The sequence below is a fragment of the Aulonocara sp. 'chitande type north' Nkhata Bay genome, linkage group LG22, assembly GCF_057382095.1.
Source record: "Aulonocara sp. 'chitande type north' Nkhata Bay isolate Kocher_YH1m ecotype deep benthic linkage group LG22, A_spYH_male_GT1.1, whole genome shotgun sequence".
NCBI lineage: Eukaryota > Metazoa > Chordata > Actinopteri > Cichliformes > Cichlidae > Aulonocara > Aulonocara sp. 'chitande type north' Nkhata Bay.
Genome location: NC_141364.1, coordinates 10352898 through 10366999, shown reverse-complemented (window position 1 = coordinate 10366999; position 14102 = coordinate 10352898). Strand labels below are relative to the sequence as shown.

At 39.7% G+C, this 14102-nt stretch overlaps 1 pseudogene across 1 annotated transcript; it reads left to right on the top strand.

The window, feature by feature from the left end:
* Nucleotides 1–74: 74 nt before the first annotated feature.
* Nucleotides 75–14065, top strand: LOC147303553 (interferon-induced very large GTPase 1-like; annotated as a pseudogene). Its single transcript, XR_015126941.1, has 3 exons — nucleotides 75–109; nucleotides 8245–8282; nucleotides 8398–14065. The product of XR_015126941.1 is annotated as an interferon-induced very large GTPase 1-like (transcript).
* Nucleotides 14066–14102: the final 37 nt, after the last annotated feature.

The window sequence follows — 14102 nt, the reverse complement described above, 5'->3', positions numbered from 1 at the left end:
CCCCCCCGATTGTTTTATAGGTTGACAGGAACTTTCTTTTATCTCCGCTGACAACTTCCCTTAGAAATCGAAACTAAACCGAGCTGCACAAACCAGGAACAAGAGATAGGTATGTATGTTGAATATAATTTTTTCTTGTTTGCCTCTAAAACAGTGCTTGTCACTGTACGATCATAAAAGGCCCGTACAAGAGCTGTTACAGGCTTAAAGAGGAGTGACGATCAGCGAGTAGCACTATGGCTTCATGCCGTGAAAAATCGCGTTCGAGTGATCCATTTACTGCGGTGAAGCCAGCCGACGCTTACATATTTTTTGCGCTCTTTTCCGGTAGTTCTTCTCCTTCAGATTCCTCCTTCGACTCGCCTACTCTAAATCTGTGCCGAGTTTCATCTCAAACTATTCTAAGATTTCCGATATCTATTGATTTTTTTCATGTTGTATTTACTTTCGTTTTGTTAAAAAGCACTGGCCTGGTTTCGAGTCTGATCTGTGTCCCTTTGCTGCATGCTCCCCGCCCCCTCTCTCTCTCCACTTAACTGTCGGCCGACATGTTTGTTGCGAATTCCATATCAACTATCAAGGATGATTTTTAATACATTTAACATTCAATTTATTTTTTTTCCTGATTCTACTTTAACAATTTTTAATATGGCGTTATCATGTTCCATTAACTTTGCTGAATTTGAGGATAACTGTTATCTAATTCTTTAAATATAATGAATATTATAATTGTTTAATTTTATTTATCTGAGTGGCTTCAGATGAAATTATACAGGCATGTAGAGTAGGTGAACAAAACAATCAATCCATTGAGATTTTGATGTCAACTATCAAGGATGATATTTTTATTTATTTATTTATTTATTTTAGTAAAGTCACATACTAATTCAATATGAATTTTGTTTACCTTTGGCCAGCAGTTTCAAATTTCTTTCAGTGTCGCCTGCTCTGGCCCCTGGAATACAAACATTTTTGGTCCCTGATGTCTCTGAAGCCACATTTCTAAGAATAGAGTCTTGAGTAAGTATCCCCCCCCCCTTGCTTTTTGTGTTGCAGAATAGAGAAAATTATTTTTGTTGGTGGTGCATCGAGACTTCTATTTCGGGCTACAATTCCTTTTTGTGGTCACCCTTTGAGCCAAATTTCCCAGCTGCTTGGTCTCAGTGATAACATGATACTCTTTTCGCTCCACTCTTACGGTTTGTTTCATTACACTTATGGTGCCACCTGATTTAAGCCAGATTTCCATTCATCTCTGTTAATGTAGCTTAATTTAACAAAAAGTCATCTCTAAGGAAGTTCTCATGCTTTCTTGGTCTTTTATTTCCTCCTTAGTTTGAGACAGTGGGAGAAGTTAATGCATGCATGCCTTTAAAAAAATTCTTACCATTTTCCCACAAGGTGCATACAAGGTGGAGAAACACAATAAAACAATTCAAAGGAGAGACATGGGATCTGCTTTTGGTTTGATCTAAACCCTAACTCTAACTTACAGATGAAAACATTAAGAATAAATATGATTCTAAAGGTGAAAGAAAATACAGTTAGGTCCATAAATATTTGGACAGAGACAACCGTTTCCTAGTTTCCACATTAACACAATGAATTTTAAAAGAAACAATTCAGTTGATGTGCAGACTTCTTGCTTTAATTTAGTGGGTTCAACATAAAGATTACATAAAAATTGGAGAAACTAAAGTGTTTTTAACACAATCCCTTCATTTGGAGGTCTCAAAAGTAATTGGACAAATTAAATAACTGAAAATTAAATTTTCATGTCTAATACTTGGTTGAAAACTGTTTGCTGACAATGACAGCCTGAAGTCTTGAATTCATGGACATGACTAAATGCTAGCGTTCTTCCTTTTTGATGCTCTGCCAGGCCTTTACTGCTGCAGCTTTCAGTTGTTGTTTGTTTGTAGCAAACAGCATGCATTTCACTTGTTGACGTTTATTCTTCAACAAGACACTTGGGCAAGACACTTCAACCGTTGCCTACTGGTGGTGGTCAGAGGGCCCGGTGGCGCCAGTGTCCGGCAGCCTCGCCTCTGTCAGTGCGCCGTGGCTACAATGTAGCTTGCCATCACCAGTGTGTGAATGGGTGGATGACTGGATGTGTAAAGCGCTTTGGGGTCCTTAGGGACTAGTAAAGCACTAAATACAGGCCATTTACTATTTGGAGATTTGAGTCCATATTGACATGAAAGCATCACATAGTTGCTGTCATTGCTAATGAGACAATCACCATCATGTCCCAAAGAGGCTCTACTGGGTTGAGATCTGGCAATTGTGGAGGTCATTTGAGCACAGTGAACTCTTTTTCATATTCAAGAAATCAGTTTGAGATGATATTTGTGACATAGCATAGTTATGCTGCTGGAAGCAGCCATCAGAAAACTGTGTGGTTATAATGGGATGGCTATGGTCAGTAACAAACACTCAGGTAGTCTGTGTCATTTAAACTATGTTCAGTTGGCCCAAAGTTTGTAAGGAAACCGTCCCCCACACCATTATTACTATTACTAGCCTGTAGGGCTGCTCAATTAATCGAATTTTAATCACGATTACGATCTGGGCTTTCAACGATCATTAAAAATGACTGAGCCGATTATTAGCCCCTCCCTCATTTATCCGCGACACCTTAAAGGCCGTCTGTGAAAATATTGTCGGGCATAAGTCCGTGGCGCAAAAAAGGGTGGAGACCGCTGATTAAGAGGACCCGAGGGAAGCTCGGAAAGCTCAGCAGAAGTTATTTGGAGAGTGACTGCCATTGGTTGAAAAGAGAGTTTAAAAAAAAAAACTTCAGTGGTGTTGCACACTATTTTATATTATTTTTTTAAAGTCATTGTTAACCCTTTAAAGCCGGTCAGAGCAGCACGCTCCGTTTTGCGTAACTATTTTTAAATCCCTGTAGAATCTGAACCGTGTAAGCTAGCGCAATAATTTGTTTTGCATATGAAACCGGAGGAGTTGTACTTACATCTGATGCCATCAGCTTGTCCTCGGTCACGGTTTCGTTCCACATATAGCTTTGCAAAAATTGCATAAAAAGCGCTTGCAGGAACAAAAACATAATATTCCAGAAACACGCTTTGCCGTTCCTATCAGCTGTTCGTAACACTTCCCACAGTGAAATGATGCACCTGCTGTTTTCTTTGCAAATTTGCATCATAGGATTGTTTTTTGTTTTTCCTGCAGTATATAAAAATTGCTGTATCTCCAAAATAAAACTATGAAGACACTCAAAATAAATTTCCTGTGGTGGGAAACTATTTTTTGCAACTTTATTGTATTTAAAGTTTTGAGGGATAAACCTCTTAAATTTCTCCAAGTAGAAATATATGTAAACAAAACAAAAGCGATTTTCAATTTTTTTTGTAGTTTATTGCACTTTTTTGCAATTTATGTAATTACTATGGACTTAATGCATACATATTATTAAAATATGGGCTATAACAGTTGTATTGATGTATAGCAACTTGAAATGCTCCCACAAATGGCACTACAACATGTAAAAAAAAAAATAATATAAGCTCTGGTGGACTTGGTTCTATGGTAGGTCTTAAAGGGTTAAATAAATATCGTCAAATAATCGTGATCTCAATTTCAGTGAAAATAATCGTGATTATCATTTTTGCCATAATCGAGCAGCCCTACTAGCCTGAACTGGTAGTTCTGGGTATAATGAATCCATGCTTTTAGGTTGTTAACACTCTTGGTGCAGTTGTTCGCATTAACCCAAACAATCATCTCCCTCACTCATGCGGCTCTGGAACAACAAATTCTTGTCCCTGTCCCTGACTTTTGCTTAATCAGGTGAAAGGACACTCTCTCTTAAAGCTGAACACAGGATACACACACACACACACACACACACACACACATACACTCATGTACACTGACACAGACGCAGACTCACTCCCCTCCCCCATTTCAAATGCCTCTGAAGTTTGCCCCCCATCCGATGCAGACTGTGGGTCAGCTGGACCCGAGCAGAGATGCTGCGACCCCAAGCTGCATTGGCTTACTCTAACCCTTCTCCCCCACCCCTGTTGCTTGTCATGTGTTTTCATGGTGTTACGGTGTGAAGATTCATGTGCTTTTGAGTGTTTGTTTTCTGGTCTCATACTGATCTCCTATCAGAAGCTCAGTCTGAGTAGAGTTCTCTTTTTTTCTCCTCCTTGACCCTATTGTGTTGTACATTTAATTGTTTGTCTTTACGCTACCTGTTCTGACCTGTCTCCCCAATGTGATGTTTGTGTGATGTGTGTATGGCTGGATCATCATCCTCCTCCTCCAAAAATGTCACAGCACAAATTGAGACTCAGACCAATCAATAATTTTCTTCTATTGGCCAGTTGTAGTAAGCCTATATTGTGCACGCACAGATGCTCTTTTTGCATACTTTTATTGGAACAAGTGGTTATTTTATTTACTGTTGCCTTCTGCTCGATGCAGCCTAGTCATTCTCATTTATCTTCTAGCATTAACAAAGCATTTTCTCAGATAGAACTGCTATTCACTCAACATTTTCTGCCCGGTAACCATTCTGTGTAAACCCTAGAGATGGCTGTGTTGGATGGAAAATCCCAGTAAATCCTGAAACTTAGTTTGAACTTGGACAGGTTGGCTTGACCATTATCTAGTTAGTTGTGCGCACATACAGCTCTCCAGCATCAAAAAAAAAAAAAAATTAACGTTCACATCTGTTTTCACCTCTTAAGCCCCTCCTGTATTATATCACAAAACATATTGGCATATTTCTAAAAAAATAGTGATATTAACAACAAACGATAATGGTCATAGATTAACATCTGAATTTCACAGTGAAAGTTCAGGCATTGTGGAAAGTGACCAGATGTTTTGCAGAAACCTAAATAGCCTATGCCCAGTTTCTTCCACAGAGCAGGCTGTTACATTAAATCTTTGACTTTTATACATGCCTGCAGAATCACACGGCAGCAGAAGTAATAAGTGTCACGGCTGCCGAGGCGAGCCGTGTGGAGTTGGAAAAAGGACCCAAGAGCAAGCAGTGTATGAAAAGATTAGTGGAGTTTATTTACAAGGTGTCAGTGGCAGGAACAGAAAACGAATAATAAGACAAACTAACGGAAACCTAAACTGGGAAAACTAAAGAGCAACTAGAAATCCACAGGAAACGGGGTGAAAGGCAGAGAGACGCAGACTGACGGAGGATACAAAAACGCAGCGAGACACAGATGAATGCAGAAAAGCGCGGACTTACATGGAGTAATACAGACGAACCGGCAACAGGCAGGAGAACACACAGGGCTTAAATACACACACCAGTAATCAGGGGATAAGAGACAGGAGGGCAACACAGCTGGGAGAAATCAGAGCTGACGGGACAGGGGAAATGTAAACTGAACACACTCACATCAGACATGAACCTTCAGAATAAAACAGGAAATTAACAGACAGAGAACCAGACAGGACACTGAACTTGACAGGCAGACTCATGAGCAGACACAATAACACCATGGACAGACAGAGGGAACACAGAGAAGTGGGAGCAGGCAGGCAAAGAACAGAAACCTAACAAATGGCAAAATAACAACAGAATACACACTCTGAATGAACAAAAGCATAAGGAAACACAAAACACTGAGTCCTCAGACTCAGGACCATGACAATAAGCGCTAAATATAATTTCAGAAAGATGTGGGCATTTAAGATAAGATAACCTTTATTAGTCCCACACGTGGGAAATTTGTTTTGTCACAGCAGGAAGTGGACAGTGCAAAAGTTATGAGGCAAAAATGGAACCTATGGAACAGCAGCAGTTACTACTAGAGATGGACCGATCCGATATTACGTATCGGTATCGGTCCGATACTGACCTAAATTACTGGATCGGATATCGGAGAAAAATAAAAATGTAATCCGATCCATTAAATATCACGAAAGCACCTCACAAAACTTGCAACACGCCGTAACTCACCTCAGAACGTTAGCATGTCGGAGCAGTATGCATCACGTGATAGAGCGGCTGTGGAATGCGGGACCTGTCGGTGGTCTGGATAGCATTTGGAGCTTCGCTAGCAACCCAGCATTTCATCTCCGACAAAGTTATCCCGAGAGAAGTAAAGCAAGTGTGTAAGTCCATCTCTGAATGTAAAGCATTCCTGTGTTAAGCTTAACAAGCGATATATGGAGCGACTGCCTCTCCTGCTGCTACTTCAATCATGAAACTGCTTAACGATCAGCTGATCGGCTTTTCTGTCGCGAGTCCGTCTCTCTAGTTTGTTTTTGGTCCACTTTGTGTAACGGAGCGGAAAGGCTGATTTTATTTCCAAGATGTTTTGTGTTTCTAAAAGGAAGGAGACCTTCCTAAAAACGGGCAGAGCAGTGGAGCCGCCAAGGGAAACACACAATTTAAACTGTAAGATTAAAAATATAATTTATTATATTTAAATAGTTAAAAATGTAAGATAAATTAAAACAACCTTGGCCAAGGGATAACACAATAAAAATCAATAAAACACAACATTAAAAGTCCAGTGGAATCCACCACAGCATAAAAGTCCCAGGGAGTTAAGAAATCCAGCGAAGTAAAAGGGAAACCCAGCGGAGTCCTCTCCTTCCTTTCCGCATTCGCGTCTTGATATGCTAGAGAAAGGGAGGAGCGGCAGTCACTATTCTTCCGGCAGTTTTTATTCAATAAAAGGGGATAAGTCAAAGACTTACCCCGGGTGGGCAGAGCTCTCAACTCCGCCCGCCACTTCTTAAAAACTGCAAAGCCACACAGCCGTCCCGTGCCTTCCGCTGGTGCTGTCTCCGCTCTCCCCGCTGGTACTGTCACTCTCTGCACTGGTGCCCTGTGCGCTGGTGCCCTGTGCGCTGGTGCTGTCCGTTCTCTCCTAACGCCCAGCTCCACCAGCCCCTTCGGCTTGCAGGCGCCGCCGCCGCCTGGCACCACTTACTCCTGGCCGTCATTCTAGCCTCTCGGTCGAACTCCTTCCTTTGGTCTGCCAGGCCCTCTTATTGGCCTCTCTGGGATCTCTCGCAGGTGTGATCAGTTTACTATCAGGTGGGGCGGAGTCTTTCCAGGACAAGTCATCAAATAAATACCATTAAAACATGCAGTAAAACTCATAAAAATAAACCAGTGTACAATATTAAAATATTAAAAAGGTAAAAGGCAGCAAAACATGCACAGTAGAAAAACGTAGATGACTTGTCCCTTTCCACCCCGTGACATTTGCACCAGAAAGAGTAAACCAGCGGCTGAACAACAGCAGCACGTTTAAGCTTGATAAGCTGTTGTTAGAATTTATTTAATATTACTTTCTACTCCAGGATCTTTTTCTACGTAGCTGACGCTGGTAACTGTGCAGGGGCGGATCTAGCAAAGTTTAGCCAGGGGGGGCGATAGGGCATTAACAGGAAAAAGGGGGCACAAAGACATACTTTTCTTTCTTATTCTCATTTAAAATGTCTCGCTTTTAATAAATAATTATCTGACACCCAAAGTTTTAATTTGATGTAAAATGAATAGAAGTCAATTACTGTATATAGTGACTATTAAGTCTAATATATATACCCTAGTAAGCTATAGTACTTTTTACTTTGGGAAGGTACCATCTGTGCAGTCTGCAATTTTGTTGAAGAAAGATGTTGAATCTATTTAATATTTCTTGAAAAATAATTGATTTCTGTGCATTTTTTTTCACACTGCATCAAATTAAGGTTGATTACGTTGATTAAGCATCATGAGGTGGAGCGTGAGGGGTGGTTCCCTATTTTTTATTTATTTATTTTTGTTGTTGCTGGGAGTTGGAACCCTATTAGTTAGGTTGCTTAATATTTACGCTAAGTACTCTTTAAAATACCAGAATAGGGAGGATGGTGTAGGTTTAAGTTTATTAGATTGATCAGTATTGCTGAACTATGAAATATTTTTTTTTGCATACAGGTATAACAGAATAGCTTTAGTGTAGTTGTTGTTTTAAACTTGAGTATGAACTTATACAAAATGCAGCAAGATATTTAAAAAACAGTTTTGTTGATTAAAAAACACTATATCGGATTCATATCGGTATCGGCAGATATCCAAATTTATGATATCGGTATCGGACATAAAAAAGTGGTATCGTACCATCTCTAGTTACTACTTAAACAATAGTTCAGTTTCGATGTTGCATTGATGATTTTAATTTTATCATACTGTTGATTTAATCAGGCCATGTAGATCTCACTTTCTGGTTCATTTTTATTTTGCAGGTATCTCAGATGAAAACACGAGTGGAAACACAGAGAAGGTAGGAAAGCCCAAATATTTTTCACAAGAGCTTAGAGAATATTTAAGAATAGTCTCATTCTTTGACACTGTCATTTCTGAATGCATGATGTGTGTTATTTGCTTATTTATTACAGCCAGTGATGGAAGAAGACAGTCAGAACAAGTCATGTCAAATAGAAACCGAGACATTGCTTAACAAACTTCATCTTCAAGGCAAAATTCAACAAAAGTTGTCACCAGCAGATTTTCTTCAAATAGGTCCACCGGTAAAACAGCACCATGTAGAATCTGAGAAAGATCTAGCTCACACTTTCCTCCATAGGCTGATAATGTTGGACTACAGGGCCAGATATATTTCTGTAAGATCAAGCTATAAGACCAAGGTGTCGTTCAAAGCCTCGTCCAGTGACTGGGATGTTTTTGTGAGCAGCAGTGTGGACACACATAAGAAAGAGCAGACTTCTGTGCATCCAATGGACATTCAGATGGCAGTATTTCACTGCTCAGACAGCTTCCTGAAACAGATGATGATTACAAAGCTCTCTCAGTGTCAGTATGCCTTACCTTTGCTTGTTCCTGACCCAGTCACAAAGGAGATTCAGTTTCCTCTGTGGACTTTCAGAGAAATAACAAAAACCTGGAAGGTAACTCGGTGTGATTCAAAGATTGTCACCATGAAGAGTGTTCCAGTCTACAAAGCTGAAACAACCTTGGTGTCATTTTTCCGTCTGGGTTCTTTGTCAGTGTCTAAATCTCAGCTGATGAACACTTTGATCAACAACCGTCACGACACCTTCTTCCACAGAAACTGCCCAGGAAGCACCAAGTCTCGCTATCTGATGGATGGTGTGGCAGAGATTGCCTGGTACTGCCCTGCTGGAAAACCCAATGATGCCTTCAGTGACTGCATTGCCTTTTGTAATCTCCATGGTGATGCTCTATTGACTGAAAAACAGCGTGACATACTTATTGAAAAATCCTCCATTAATATTTTTCTTGTGGCATCTCTGCAAAGCAATGAAGAAATTCAATCACTCATATCTTGTGTTTTTAAGTCTCATAAGCCTCTCATTTGTCTCACTGTTGATGGCAGCTGTGATGCTGTTAAGACAAAAAATGGAAAGTATATAATGGGCCTCAAAGACAGAAACCTTGCAGATGTATCTGAACACTTGAAAAGGATCATCAGAGAAGTTTTGTCTTCTGTTGATGGTCCCATCTTGAAACCGTCCTTCCAGCTTGAAACCATGGCTGAGCTCTCTGGAATCAGAGTGGATGAAACTGACCCAGCCTGTCAAAGAGGGAAATCTGCTGCTATGGAAATAATCAATCTGCTTAAAAAGGATAACATGGATGTCTCAAAGCTCAAAGATGAATATCTCCCTTGTCAAGGCCAACTGTGGCATCAGTGGAGCAAAATACACAGAGAACTGTTTCATCTCGGAGGAAACACTGAAAAGGAGAAAAGTAAAAAGCAACAAGAACTGATGGACATACGTCAGAAACAATGTGCTGCTTCCTGCAGTAAACTGATGCAGTTGTTCACTGGAAGTCTCTCATCATTGCCAGGAACAGACAGAGAGTATTTCCTAAAATGGATTCAGATCTTCATAGATGCCCTCTCCACAGATGATCTTTCTTTAATTCTCAAAAGTTATGGTGAAAAAAGGTCTGAGGTCTTGGCTTTGAAGAACAAATGGGACAAATCAGATCTGTTATTAAGAAAACAAACTGAACTTGAAGACATATCAAAGAAATTTCAGTCTGCAAGTTTTGGTTTGGAGCACATCTTCAGAGAAATGGGACAGATCTATGAAGCCCATAAAACAACACAAAGAGAGAGCAGAAACACTGACTGGTCTAAATACCCTGAGCTGGCTGCACAGCTGATGATATCAGGACACCCGATGGAGCTGATGGATGGTGATGCAGGTCATGTGCCTCTAACATGGATCTCCAGTCTCTTAGAAGAAGTCATCAAGAAACTGGGGGACCAGAGAGTTTTTGTGTTGTCAGTTTTGAGCCTACAAAGCAGTGGAAAATCAACAATGCTGAACACCATGTTTGGGCTGCAGTTTGCAGTGAGTGCTGGCAGGTGCACCAAAGGTGCCTTCATGCAGCTGCTCAAAGTATCAGAGGAGATGAAGAAAGACTTGAAGTTTGACTATGTTCTAGTGGTGGACACTGAAGGACTGCGTGCTCTTGAGTTAGAAGGTAACAACACTCTTCATCATGACAATGAACTGGCAACATTTGTTGTTGGTCTTGGAAACCTGACACTGATCAACATCTTTGGAGAGAATCTGTCTGAGATGCAGGACATTCTGCAGATTGTTGTTCAGGCTTTCATGAGGATGAAGGAAGTTAAACTTTCTCCCAGTTGTGTGTTTGTTCACCGGAATGTCACAGATGTTGCAGCAGCAGAGAAAAACATGGATAGAAAGAGACGCCTGCAGGAAAAACTGGACCAGATGGCCAAACTAGCAGCCAAAGAGGAAGTTTGTGATGCAGAGTGCTTCAGTGATGTCATTGAATTTGATGTTCAGAAAGATGTGAAATACTGTGCCCGGCTGTGGGGGGGCAGTCCACCCATGGCTCCTCCAAATCCAGGTTACAGTGAGAGCATCCAGGAAGTGAAGAACACCATCCTCTCTAAAGCTTCAAAGTCTGCTGGGATGACTCTCTCACAGTTCAAAACAAACATTCAGGACCTCTGGACTGCACTGCTGAATGAAAGTTTTGTTTTCAGTTTTAAAAACACACATGAAATTGCAGTGTACAGAAAACTGGAAGAGATGTTGGCTCAGTGGAGAAGACAATTTGAAATCAAAATGAAAGAGTTTCATGAACAATTGAACAGTAAACTGGATGGAGTCATCCAGCCGAAGAACAAACTGGATTATGATGGTATTCTTCTTCTTCTTCCTCTTCTTCTTCTTCTTCTTCTTCTTATTATTATTATTATTATATTAATAATGTATATTATGCTTATCAAACAGAAGAAAGGTTGTAAAATGAAGGATCAGAAATCAAAGTTTGAGAACAAGCTGCTACAGAAGAGCAAAGAGCTCGCTCAGCAGCTGAAGGATAAGGCCAAAGATGAAGAAGAGCTACAACGACAGTTCAACTCTGTTTGGAGCAGCTGGGTTACTGAATTAACAGCAGATATAAAACCTGTTGAAGACATCAACTTGGAAGAAGATCAGTTAACGATCCTTCAAGAACTTGGTTTTGAATGGACTCTCATAAATGAATGTAAAAGAAGTGGCAGATACAAGAATATATCAGAGGTTGGTGATTATTCAGTTTATATGATGACAAGTAGTAATCGGGTGATTCGTTTTATACAAAAACATATTTCAAGACGCCCTTTCTCCCATGAAGAACAACAACAGATCAGATTGCTCATTGTCCAAGCTGAAAAAGACTCACTTGATGCAATCAAAAGCAAACCTGTAACTGCAACAGGCTACACACCAACATATTTGCGTGAAATGGCCAAGGATGTCACAGAAAATGCTCAGAAGTTTATGTCATGGAGGAAATACACCTTGAGGAAGGAGTTTAGAGTTGATCTCTTGCTGTATGTGTTCTACAGGGCAGAGAGTTGGCTTCTAGAGTCACACAAGAAATTTAAGCTGAACAATGATCCAATCACTTATTTAGAAAGCAAGAAAACACAGTATTACACAGTTTTTAGAAGCTTTTGTAAAGAAAACTCATCTTCTGTTGTTCTTGGATAACTGATCTGTGAAAAGTTGAAAGCCTCCAGTATTGAGGCTGTCTACAAAAAGACTGCCATTGATCTCGCTGGAAGGATGAGATGTAATTTCCCAGCATTCAATGGGAACAGACTGAACTTGGAGAAACATGTGTCATGAAGTCACTCGCTGAGAAAGAAGACTTTGATGATTTCATCCTGTACATCACAAATCCAAGGAGACAAACAGAAGCTTTCATTAAAGCAGAAGTTGAGAAGTACATCTTCAGAGATCACAAAGATGAAGCTGTGAATATACTCAAGAAAAATGTTGATGACATCGAAACAACTGTGGGTTGCGCTTTATTTACTGCAACACAAAGTGTCCATACTCAAAAGGGAGACACAAAAATGTGGCTGAAAGAATTTTCTAATGTCCTAAAGGATGAGCTGACATTTGACATTTGTTCTGAAAACTTCAGTGACATAAAAGATTTCCACTTTCTCAAGGAAGAGATAGAAAAAGGTTTTAAATCCATCACTGAGAAGATGAGCAGCCTGTCACTGTATAAGCTGAAGGAATCCAGGCAGAAGCCTGAAGAAATCCTCATAGATCAGCTTTGTAACTGCTGCTGGGTAACATGTCCATTCTGTGCAGCTGTTTGTACCAACACCATGAAAGATCACAGTCCTGATGACCACAGCACTCCTTTTCATCGACCTGATGGGGTAATAAGATCTCACTATGTACAAACTAAAGTCCTCAGCATCAGTTTCTGCACAACAATTGTTACAAGTGAAGGAGGTTTTCACCCTAGCTCAGAGAAATACATTCCCTACAAACAGTACAGAACTGCTGGTCCACCGTATGATACCTGGAGAATCACCCCTGATGGGTCTAACCTGGCATATTGGAAATGGTTTGTTTGTCAATTTAAAACGCAACTGGAAAATCACTATGGGAAAAAGTTCCAAGGCAGTGGAGCTATTCCAGATCTATGGAAATATATATCTAAGGAAGAAGCCATTAAAAGTCTGGAGGAAATGTTTTAATGAGCCAAAGAAACTGCAAATCTGCTGAAAATGATGATACTTGTTTTCACCTAATAACTCGTGAATCCAGCTGTGACAGTCTGATTTTGTCTTTTGAGTGAGAAGGAAAAAGGAAATTCTATAAATTATTAACATGAAGATGTTATGAGTGACTGTAAGTGAATTCGCAAAAAATACAAAGTGAAAAACAAAAGTCACATTCTCAATGTTGCATCTATCTAGGCTAGCGGTCCCCAACCTTTTTAGCGCCACGGACCGATTTATGCCCGACAATATTTTCACAGACCGGCCTTTAAGGTGTCGCGGATAAATACAACAAAATAAAACTAGTACTGGTACCGAAAAAAAGATGATTTATTCATAACACACGTGAAAAAACCAAGGAAAACACAGTTAACGATAAAAACGATAACAAACTAATGCTAAAAACACTGAAAACCATACATTTCACACCCGAGCCTCAACTCTCGCGGCCCAGTACCAAACAACTCACGGACCGGTACCGGTCTGAGGCCCAGGGATTGGGGACCGCTGATCTAGGCTTTCAGAGTGTTTTCCAGATAAATACACTTTTAATAATCTAATTTTGTTAATTGGGATATCATTTACCTGTTTATCACAAAGATTTGTTTGTTTTTGTAAGGAAATTAAATCTAAAAACTGCCGTCAAACACAGTTTAACACTCTTAGATCATTAATTTCAAACTTTGCATCTGAAACCACAACAAAAACATCGTCTTTTGTAATTTAGTTGTGTAATTTTCAGTTTGATTTTAGATTTGATGTTTAAGTTAAAGTTTATTCTCACAGATATATGAGTTGAAATCTGTTTGACTAATTTAATCTCAACCTGTTATATCCACACTGAATTTTGTTTAACTCGACTTTTATTTCATCTCATCTCTTTTTTTTTGTCTCAGCACTGGAATGATTTTTTTTTATTCTTTGTTTGCATTTGGAAATGTTTAGCATGTTTAGTCAAGTGAAAAAAGACATCTGTCAACAGTTTGAACAGCTTTGTTTTCTATGTCTTAAATAATAAAATAGTTTATGCTTCATCTCATTTGAATTGCTTTTTTTTTTCAT